We start from the raw sequence: 11,168 nt of genomic DNA on the forward strand, positions 1-11,168 counted from the left end.
CTTTACATAAGTCCTATGAAGGTTAAACCCGGGACAAAGATCATTGGCCAACATCGTGACTAGGCTTCCCATCACGAAGGTCTTAATGTGGGAATTCCCTTGAGCAAAATCGAAGAATCTTGTGAGCATCTCAAGGGGAGTGTTGAAATTATAAGGCCTTGTCCCTTGAACATTTAAATATGACTCTAAGAAGGTTAAGTCAAGGAGAGTGCACCTATCTTGTTCATATCTCCCATTGATAGTGCCGGCAATGAAGCGTTCGGTGATTCGAATCACCGGATGTTGAATTGCGAAGGTATAGCATTGTTTCAAGTGTATGAAGTCCCTCCCGGAGATAGCTCTCCAAACACGGTCAACAGTGAAATCCGCGGGTTTGTCGGTGTTTTCTGTGGGCACAAGAAGACCAAAGATATTTGCAAATTGATCAAGGGTTAGCCTGTGGTCTCGATTGTATAGTCGGAATTCCATACAAACAGTTCTTTGTGTATTTGTGACGATACGGAGACTACACAAGAACTCCAGGGTAAGGCTAAGGTAGGTTTCCTCATGGGCATAGAATAGCTTTCCAAGCCCCAAACCATCAAAGAACATTTCAGTATGATACCTTATATCTAGGACCTCTAAAACTTTGGTATCAATGAATTGAGTTGGCTCAAAATGCTTACCTAGCAATGTGAGGAATTTTTGGCGATGTTCATCGCAAGCGAAGATCACTTCCGGGAAAAATTCGAGTTGCTCCACCCCTCTTATCATCACATTGCGATAGATTCTTGCCTCTCCTTGGGCGGATGAAGAAGTGCCCTTGTGCTTCTTGGGTGCGGTCTCAGCGGACTTCTTCCCTTTTCCTCTTAGGTTCATCATTTTGTTGAGGAGATTGTTAGGGTTTTTGGGTTGATTTTTTTGATGGGGGTGTTTGGAAGATGATGATGTGAGATTTTAGGTAGATAAGATAAGGGAAATGAGGGATGGTGGGGGTGTTTATAAAGAAAAAGGGATGGAAGACGAGCGGATAAGGGTCGGGCTCGGGCGGACTTCACGAAGTCTCCAGCTAAAATCAGAGGAATCCGAGCGTCTTGAAGTCGGGACGAGCGTCTTCGTTGGTGGATCCGAGCGTCTTGTAAGAAGGACAAGCGGATTCTGAGTCAGGGATCCTGGTATTTTTGAGACTGGCTGGGGACGAGCGTCTCGTTCTGGAAACGAGTGTCTCATGTGGGACGAGCGTCTTGCTGAGAATCCGCTCGGATTCTCTTCCAGACAAAAATTTCTTTCATGATGATACTCAGGACGAGCGTCTCTAGCTTGATATGAGCGTTTTCCCTTTAGGACGAGGGTCTTGCTGGGAATCCGCTCGGATTCTGGATCAGGATTAAAATAATGCTCACGAAAATGCTCTGGACGAGCGTCTTGCCCTCGCGATGAGCGTCTCGTGCCGTCTTTCTCACTCCTTTATTCTTTTCTTTCAAAAATCGTTCCCTTGCACCCTTTTGTGATTCCTTCTTATCTTTTTCTGAAATTATGCTCAATAAATGGGTAAGAAACCCTCCCTCACTACTCTCATGCAAGAAATGCGAAATTATATACAATACTATACAATTTTATACAATGCAAATATTATGGGAAGGAATGTCTTTCAATTGGTGGTTTGAGATAGGACTCCACCAAACTAGTTCAAATTGTCGAGATTCTTTGTCCATAGAGCTCAAGGCTCTTAGAAGAAGTGATGTCCGTCGTTGTGTGCACCAAAGATAAATTTATAATTCCTAACTACATCTATAGATAGCGGTAGCAGGGTCGAACCACAGAGAGGCAGATGTAATTATTAGTTGTCTAAATTCAGTCCAAGGTAACAATGGTGTGGGGGTTTGATTGAATTGGTCTATAACTAATGAGCAATAAACTAAAGAAATGTATAAAATCAAATATAAAAAGGGTACTAAGATGGTCGGTTCACTGTAGTTTCGGCAGCAGCATACTAAGTAGGTCTGAAATAAACACATGAGGCGGGAAAACAAGAGGTCCTCTCGGTCCACTCTCAACAAGTAGCGTCTTTCGATCTCGCTACGGGTCCCTAATATCACTAGTACTGACTCTCGTCCTGAAAAGTGACTAATAACCTAAACTTTACCTATGTTTCGATCTTAGCATAGTTTAGTCATTTTAATTGGTAGTCTAACAACCTTCCCTATCTTTCGATCTAATGGGTCGGTCAAATACTAAGCATTTAACTCGTCGCGTGCACTCGATTTGTCAAAAATAGAATTTAAATCAATTAAAACGAAGCAAAACCTCACGTGGCCAGTAGATCGACCAGGGAACCCAGTCGATCGACCGGCATGCGATTCAGGTCACTATTCTACTGCCGCCTAATCTACAGATTCCCTACATCCTAGCACGATGAATTTAGCTACTCATGATATTGGTAAAGACAACAACAAGATTAACGAAATAGACTACTGAATTCATGCTTAAATTAACGGAACAAAAGATTAGCGTAAAACGATAGATTGGTTTCGGGAAACTAACTAGCAATTCTAGCTATAAATGAAATAAAGCAATAAAACTGAAATAGTGAATAAAGGAATACCATTAGAAGAATTGCAGGAAGAAAAAGCACAAACAAAAGATATTGTATTGAATGATTCAACTCGAAAACCAAACCCTAATTAATGATAAACTAAAACTGGATGGAAGCTGAATGAAAAAACTGAATGAATGTTCTCAAAACCTAGCATACGTTATATAGAATACAACGTAGTTCTTATTTCCAAAACCTAACTACTCTGGGCTTGCTATTCCTCGATCTTTTTGTTTGCGTCAGAGTAGCGGTGTGGTCGATCGACCACCGAAGCCGGTCGATCGACTGGTAAGCTCTGAACAGGAATTCCTGTAAGTCGGGCTCTGGTCGATCGACCATAGGGTCCAGTCGATCGACTAGAGCAGCTGATAATCCGCTTTTAATTATTGTGGATTTGTCTTTCGGACCTCGAAGTGCGCACCACGTTCGTTTCTCTAGTCTCTACTTCATGTCAAATGCAATGCAAGGTACTCGGGGACGGATTTAGCTTGATTTCCACTCATTTCCGCATAAATCTGCAATATTACGACGAAATGGGGCAAATAGTAGCATAAACTACACAAATGAGCTCTGAAATGCGTGTAAAATAGGGTGTAAAATATCATATAAATGACACGCATCAAACTTCCCCAAACCAAACCCTTGCTTGTCCCCAAGCAAGAACTAGACTCGATTCTAAAACCTAATGGAACGAGTTCAATCTCAGAGCGAAATGCAAACATGTAAAGCCTAAACCAATTTTAATGCAACAACTAACAATCAATTAGTAATATGAATCGTGCAAACGAGTTATGTAGTCGTTAAAAACTGCTGAACCGTCAACTGTAGAGAGTTATCAAATTGGACTCTCACGGGTCGCTCAGATCACTCAAATAAAAACAGGTGAATATATGTAAAGATAGAAAGAAGTAATTTGTAATGACTCTCACCTAACTACGACCTATAAGAACATGCCTGCAGTCTAATATGAATATGATCTCTACAACCGTACATATGCATTCCAACCAAACAAATGACCATGACACATGCCGAGGTATAAATATGGATATGTGAGGTAATGGTTAAGAAGAGGCAAGGATAATTATGGGAGTGTGGAGGTATAGGCGGCCAAGCTAGTACCCAAACAAAACCATATGTGAACATCCACTTCCTTACTCATAATCAACAATAGAACCGGTGCTAATTAAAAGCACTAATCTCGCAATCTCCGATATAATTGATCATCCAACTCCCCATAAGATACAAATGAAACATGGGAGCAAAAATCGCCATTTAATAAGGACTTTGAATTATGCGAATTGATTTTATTTTCCTTCTTGGGCTGCAGTCGATCGACCAATGAGGCCAGTCGATCGACCACATCTACCGTACAGCACACTCTTTTTCTCTTTTTTCGAATCATTTTTTTCTCTCTTTTTTTTCAATTCTTTTTCTCAATTCCATTTCTTTTCTCTCCTTCATTCCTTTTTCATCTTCCCAATCATCATCTCAAAATGAGCAAATGCCACCAAAAACGTAGTAACAATCCCAAGAACATAAACTACTAGCTTGACAAAGGCAGGCTAAATGTAGGATGTAGTGACGGGACAAAAAGGCTATTTTTGGCAGTGTGGAGTTTATAGGCAAAAAGAACAAAGGGAACCTCTTCCACATGTGTCAACAAACCACAAACCGAATGCATACATGTATTAAGAAGATCAAGTTCACATTTATGCAAGTTTATGTAACATGTCTCATAAGGAGCAACTACTCACATCCTAGATAAACTGGTCATAGATGACACCCGTTAAAAGGCTCTAAATCTCAGAATATGATGTAGTTTGCCAAAAATCAAAGTCAAGTCTCAAGTTCAGCAAGATAAATTAACGAAAACTCGTAGACTATGCAAATGATTCTACTAATAACATGTCAATTAGCAAGGCTTAGGCATAACAGCTGAAAATGCAATGTCATCCTTGAAATACTATCGTTCCGACTCGACCTACATGCTAAAATAAACGTAAAAATTTTTTTTGAATTTTTTAAATTTTTCAATTTTTTGAATTTTCTGTATATATAAAGGAAAGTAAACAACAATGCAAGACAAAAAATGTAAACGTGAATGCAAGCAAATGAAATGCAACGCAAAACCCTTCCCCAAACCAAATCGCACAATGTCCCCATTGTGCAAAAATCATGTAATGAAATAACAGGAAAACGGGAATTTGCGTTAAATAAAGTAAATAATGACATGAAGTGAAGACTCGGAACTCACAAGACTTTAAGCGCAGCAAAAGGAAACCTCCCCAAACCAGCGTGAGCTAGGAGGTTTCAGTAGCCAGCAGTGCTACCAATAAGTACCTGAAAAAACAACAAGTACCACGCGTAATCTCGAGAAAGCAAAATTGGGACGGTAAAATTATGTGCGGAAATGATAAAACAGAAGAAAACAGAAATTAAGCGGAGAATAAAGTGGAGAAAAGACTCCCTGAATTCCGCAAAATCGATCAAACACAGCAGGGGAATGATCGAAAATAGGTCTGGAAGAATGAGCAACGGTCGATCGACCACCTCACCCGATCGATCGACCAGATTCCAGAAACGAAGCTCCTGGAATCGCGGCAAATAATGATCGATCGATCGACCATACGGACGATCGATCGATAGGATAATTTTGTAACTTTCTGATTTCTTCGAATTAACTCAATAAATTGAGCTATCAAGGTCTAAAACCCTGCAAATACACATAATAACGCGCCCAAAATTGCGCAAAACCCAAAGTAACCATCTAAGGTAATTAAAATCCTAAGCAAACTTATTAAAATGCGAAGTCTCGCGCACACAAAACAATAAAAATAGTCTAAAAAGCAATAAAATGTTTGTAAAATCTCCATCGACTAATAGTTGATCAAGAACGGCCACGGAATGGCCCACTTGGTCGGCTCTTGGCTACAAGAGGTAGCCTCAACAGTGCTCATCTTCTTAGCTGCACTTTTCTTAGTTTCAACATCCGCAGAACTCAATGGATCAACGTGTCGGACATCTTACCACTCGAGGACCTCCTCAAGCTCATCAGAATCCAAGTCAGACTCTCTTAATTTTACTGGCTCATCTTCAAGCTCCTCATCAGTGCCATATCTAAGACATCCTAGACCGCCTCTTGAAACGATTGGCTCTGTCACAGCTGGAGCAACATGCGGCTCTTCTTTCCCCAAACCAGCTCCTGCAATATCAGAAATAGACGAATCTTCTTCCAATTTGCTCCCAATCTGGGGCGGAGGGGTTACAACAGAATAGGCGTAGAGACAGGCATATCGGGAAGCCTGAAAAATAGGATTTCTTTTCGAAACCGTATTACAAGTTATTGGCCACATGGGGTCTTTCTTCTTAGCGATCCTGGGCAAAGACAATAGAATGCTTTCCTACTTTAAAGGTCAAAGTCCCAACTAACATCTATAATCGCACCCGGCGGTGTGCGAAATGGTCTACCCAATATAATAGGAATGTGGGCATCCTCGGGCATATCTAGTACAACAAAGTCAACAGGGAAGAAAAACTTTCCTATCTGCACAGGAATGTCCTCTAAGACTCCTATAGACTGGACCGCAGAACGATCAGCCATCTGTACGGTCATGTTGGTGACTGCGAACCTATTCAACTTCAGCTTCCTAGCAAGACTCAAAGGCATTACACTAATACTGGCACCTAGGTCACACAAGGCCTTCTCAATAGGAAAGGTGCCAATATTACATGGAACGGAAAAGCTACCTGGGTCTTCTAGCTTATGGGGTGCAGTATGGGTCAAATAAGAGCATGACTCCTCAGTTAGTGCGACAGTATGCACAGTTTCAAGTGACTTCTTTTTAGACAATAATTGCTTCAGAAATTTCATGTAAGCAGGCACTTGATTAACTAATTCAAGGAAAGGAACTTGTACGTTTAAGCTACGAATAACATTTTCAAATTTATTAAACGATACCTGTTCCTTCGTCGGCACCAATCTCTCTGGGTAAGGGGCTGTTAGAAGTAACTTAGCCCTCTCCTCTAAATCTCTCATGCCGGCGTCAGTGGACTTAGGCTGAAAATCCACGACCTTCTCCTTGTTGTAGCTCGAACCCTCTTCAGACCGTCTCAAATGTGAACCATTAATCGACATAGGGTCGTACTTCGGAACCGGAACTGACCCATCAGCATTTGGGTCTGGCCTCAACATTTTTGGGGCGGTCGTACCCCGAAACAAGTGGTCCCTCAAGTTATCGGGCATTGGAGGACGAAAAGAATCACCTTCAGCAGCGCTGTCAGTCGATCGACCATGTTGGTCAGTCGATCGACTGACCTCTACAGGACCAGAAGCTACTGTTTGTCGCGGACTGGTCGATCGACTGAATATGTCAATCGATCGACTGACATACCTGCTAATCGTCTTTTTCTTGTTATTATTCGTCACTACCTTCTTCTTGCTCGGTTCCGCCTCATCTTTTTAAGTGACGTCCTCGACCATAGCAAGGCCCCTAAGGGTAGACCCACTCCTCAAAGTAATTGCATTAAGGGTCTCCTTTTGATCCGTCTGAGTCGGTAAATGTCCCGGAGCTCGAGTTGTATTTTTGCTTGCCAATTGAGCAATTTGGCTCTCTAGCATCTTCATCCCGGCCTCTCTTGCTTGAGATTCTTTCAGCAACAAACTCTTCAACTCATTGAAATCAGAACTTTGGGATTGTTGCTGCTGCTGTGGGACATATGGAGGCTTTTGGTACTGTTGTTGCTTATGAGGGGGCACATAATTCTCGCGATCTTTCTTCTGGTGGAGGTTGAGTCGGATTTAGGACATTTTGGCTACTCCACCTCAAGTTTGGATGGACATTCGGCTCATAGTAAGTGTTTGTCTGCCTATAATGTTGAAAGGCAGCACAAGACTCGAAGGGACTAGGACAATTTTCTGAAACATGTCCCTCAGCTCCACATCTTTTGTAGACGAAAGGACCGTCTGAAACAGCATTTACATGGTAAATCCCTCCTTTTGAAGCTCCTCTCAACTCGTACTTATGAAATCTCGCCGTGAGAGCCTCTAGTGCAGCTACAGAAGGAGATTCAGCAGCTCTCCTTTGATTTCCCCTGGAATTTCCATACTCAGCTTTGTGGGTGGCCAAATCATCAATAATTTTCTACCCCTTAGTCTCTCCCATATTCTCCTGGAATCTGCCACTAGCTGCCGCATCCAGGATAGCTCTCTGATCGTCATAGAGCCCATTATAAAACTGATTGCATAGGCTCCACTTCTCAAACCCATGATACGGAATGGTTCGCACCAGCTTCTTAAAACGGACCCATGCCTCGTGAAAGTTCTCATCAGACCCATGTTTAAAACTCGTGATCTGAGCTCTAATGGCATTTGTCTTTGAGGCAGAGAAGTACTTCTTATAAAACGCTAAGGCCAGCGAATTCCAGTCAGTGATCCCATTAGCAGCTCGATCCAGGTCTCTGTACCACTCCCTTGCAGCATCACGAAGAGAGAATATAATCATTGTCTCCTTCACCTGATCTTGGGTCACACCGGTTGGTGGGGGTATAGAGCAGCAATAGTCAATAAATATCTCCATATGCTTGGCTGCATCTTCATTTGCAGCTCCCCCGAATTGGTTCCTTTCAACCAAGTTGATATAAGAAGGCTTCGGTTCGAATTTTCTATCAGCTCCCGGTAATTCGAAACCCTTATATAGATTTGCAGATGTCGGCTCAGAGTGACTTGCTATAGTCGCTTCTTCAGCCATTTCTAGAAAATCTGGAGATGTGACGGTCTCAGCTGATGAAGTGGAAATGGGAGATGAAGGTGGATCTTCCTCGAACAGCTCGTTCTCGTAGTAACTAGACCAGTACTCGGCTCTTCCTCTGTCGGCAATATCCTAGATGATCGTCTCAACTCGCGCAAAGTCTTCTCAATCTCAGGATTGAACGGTAGTAATTCACCACCCTGTGACCTGCGCATAAGAAGAAACTACAAAAAGAATATGAGAGTAGTTTAAGGAACGAATGTCCCTTAAACTAAGAAACAGACTAAAATAAAAGAACTAAAAATTAGAACAATTGCCTCCCCGGCAACGGCGCCAAAATTTGATGCCCGTCGTTGTGTGCACCAAAGATAAATTTATAATTCCTAACTACAACTATAGATAGCGGTAGCAGGGTCGAACCACAGAGAGGCAGATGTAATTATTAGTTGTCTAAATTCAGTCCAAGGTAACAATGGTGTGGGGGTTTGATTGAATTGGTCTATAACTAATGAGCAATAAACTAAAGAAATGTATAAAATCAAATATAAAAAGGGTACTAAGATGGTCGGTTCACTGTAGTTTCGCAAAGATACTAAGTAGGTCTGAAATAAACACATGAGGCGGGAAAACAAGAGGTCCTCTCGGTCCACTCTCAACAATTAGCGTCTTTCGATTTCGCTACGGGTCCCTAATATCACTAGTACTGACTCTCGTCCTGAAAAGTGACTAATAACCTAAACTTTACCTATCTTTCGATCTTAGCGTAGTTTAGTCATTTTAATTGGTAGTCTAACAACCTTCCCTATCTTTCGATCTAATGGGTCGGTCAAATACTAAGCATTTAACTCGTCGCGTGCACTTGATTTGTCAAAAATATAATTTAAATCAATTAAAACGAAGCAAAACCTCACGTGGCCAGTCGATCGACCAGGGAACCCAGTCGATCGACCGGCATGCGATTCAGGTCACTATTCTACTGCCGCCTAATCTATAGATTCCCTACATCCTAGCACGATGAATTTAGCTACTCATGATATTGGTAAAAACAACAACAAGATTAACAAAATAGACTACTGAATTCATGCTTAAATTAACGGAACAAAAGATTAGCGTAAAACGATAGATTGGTTTCGTGAAACTAACTAGCAATTCTAGCTATAAATGAAATAAAGCAATAAAACTGAAATAGTGAATAAAGGAATACCAGTAGAAGAATTGTAGGAAGAAAAAGCACGAACGAAAGATATTGTATTGAATGATTTAACTCGAAAACCAAACCCTTATTAATGATAAACTAAAACTGGATGGAAGCTGAATGAAAAAACGAATGAATGTTCTCAAAACCTAGCATACGTTATATAGAATACAACGTAGTTCTTATTTCCAAAACCTAACTACTATGGGCTCGCTATTCCTCGATCTTTTTGTTTGCGTCAGAGTAGCGGTGTGGTCGATCGACCACTGAAGCCGGTATATCGACTGGTAAGCTCTGAACAGCAGTTTTTGTAAGTCGGGCTCTGGTCGATCGACCATAGGGTCCAGTCGATCGACTAGAGCAGCTGATAATCCGCTTTTAATTCTCCTGGATTTGTCTTTCGGACCTCGAAGTGCCCACCAAGTTCGTTTCTCGAGTCTCTACTTCATGTCAAATGCAATGCAAGGTACTCGGGGACGGATTTAGCTTGATTTCCACTCATTTCCGCATAAATCTGCAATATTACATAAAAATACGAAAGTAGACAAAATGGGGCAAATAGTAGCATAAACTACACAAATGAGCTCTGAAATGCGTGTAAAATAGGGTGTAAAATATCATATAAATGACACGCATCAAGAAGATCAAAGGCTTGTGAACAAGCCTCAAATAAGCATAAGTATGGTTTGCTTAACTTCAAAACAAAGCTTGGCCAAGGGAATTTGTTATTCATTCTCTTTTTCACCTTCCTCTTGGCACTTGAGTATTTGCAATGCTTTAAACCAACAAGCCCATGATTCTTGTCAATGAAGTATGGCTCACTTTTGTCCGGAAACTTCCGCTTGCCATCTTCCTTTTTCATTTTGGTGATGATGATAGCATTTTGATTACTCAATCCTTCCAAAGTAGAAGGAGAATTCTCATAGTGAGACAATATCACAACTCCATGGTGGGTGCGAAAAGGTCTTCATGGTCAATAGAAAAGAGACATTCATCTTCTTCATGGAAGCATACCTCAAATTTCTCAAGGATGGGGTCCTCAAGTGAGACAATATCACAACTCCATTCCTCTTCTTCATTCCATAAGTCCTTGCAATACACATATTCCACCAAAGCTCCTTCCTTAGGCTTCTCATCATCGCTATCTTCATATGAATCATAGATAGGGGCTTCACTCCACTTCATTAACTCTTTCTCCAACACCTCAATGTTCACATCAAAGGACACACCCTAATAGTCACAAAGGTTAAGAGTATTTGGCTTACTCAACCTCATGTCTTCTTCTTCAAATACCACACTTTCATACTCACAAGAGCTCAAGGAGATTGGCTCTTCCCACTTTACATTTTCTTCATTAAAGGTCATTGCCTCAAATTCACATTCATGTTCAATGCTCAAGGATTGGTGGGGAGTGCTTGTTTGGGTTGTTTCTTGGGTCGCTTTCATTTGGACAATTCGAATTTACAACTCCTCACCAAGGGTAACAATGCTTTAGAGAACATTGTTCCTATTTTGGCTCTCCTCTAGAATTTGTGTGAAGAAATTTTGTTGGTCTCCCATCATTTGGAGAACCATATCTTTAATGTCCAAGTTGGGCTCATGTTTTTGTTGTGAGTGGGTGTAAAAGTACTCATATTGTGGCAATTGAAAT

The sequence above is a fragment of the Silene latifolia genome, chromosome 7 (genome assembly GCF_048544455.1).
Source record: "Silene latifolia isolate original U9 population chromosome 7, ASM4854445v1, whole genome shotgun sequence".
Classification (NCBI taxonomy): Eukaryota; Viridiplantae; Streptophyta; class Magnoliopsida; order Caryophyllales; family Caryophyllaceae; genus Silene; species Silene latifolia.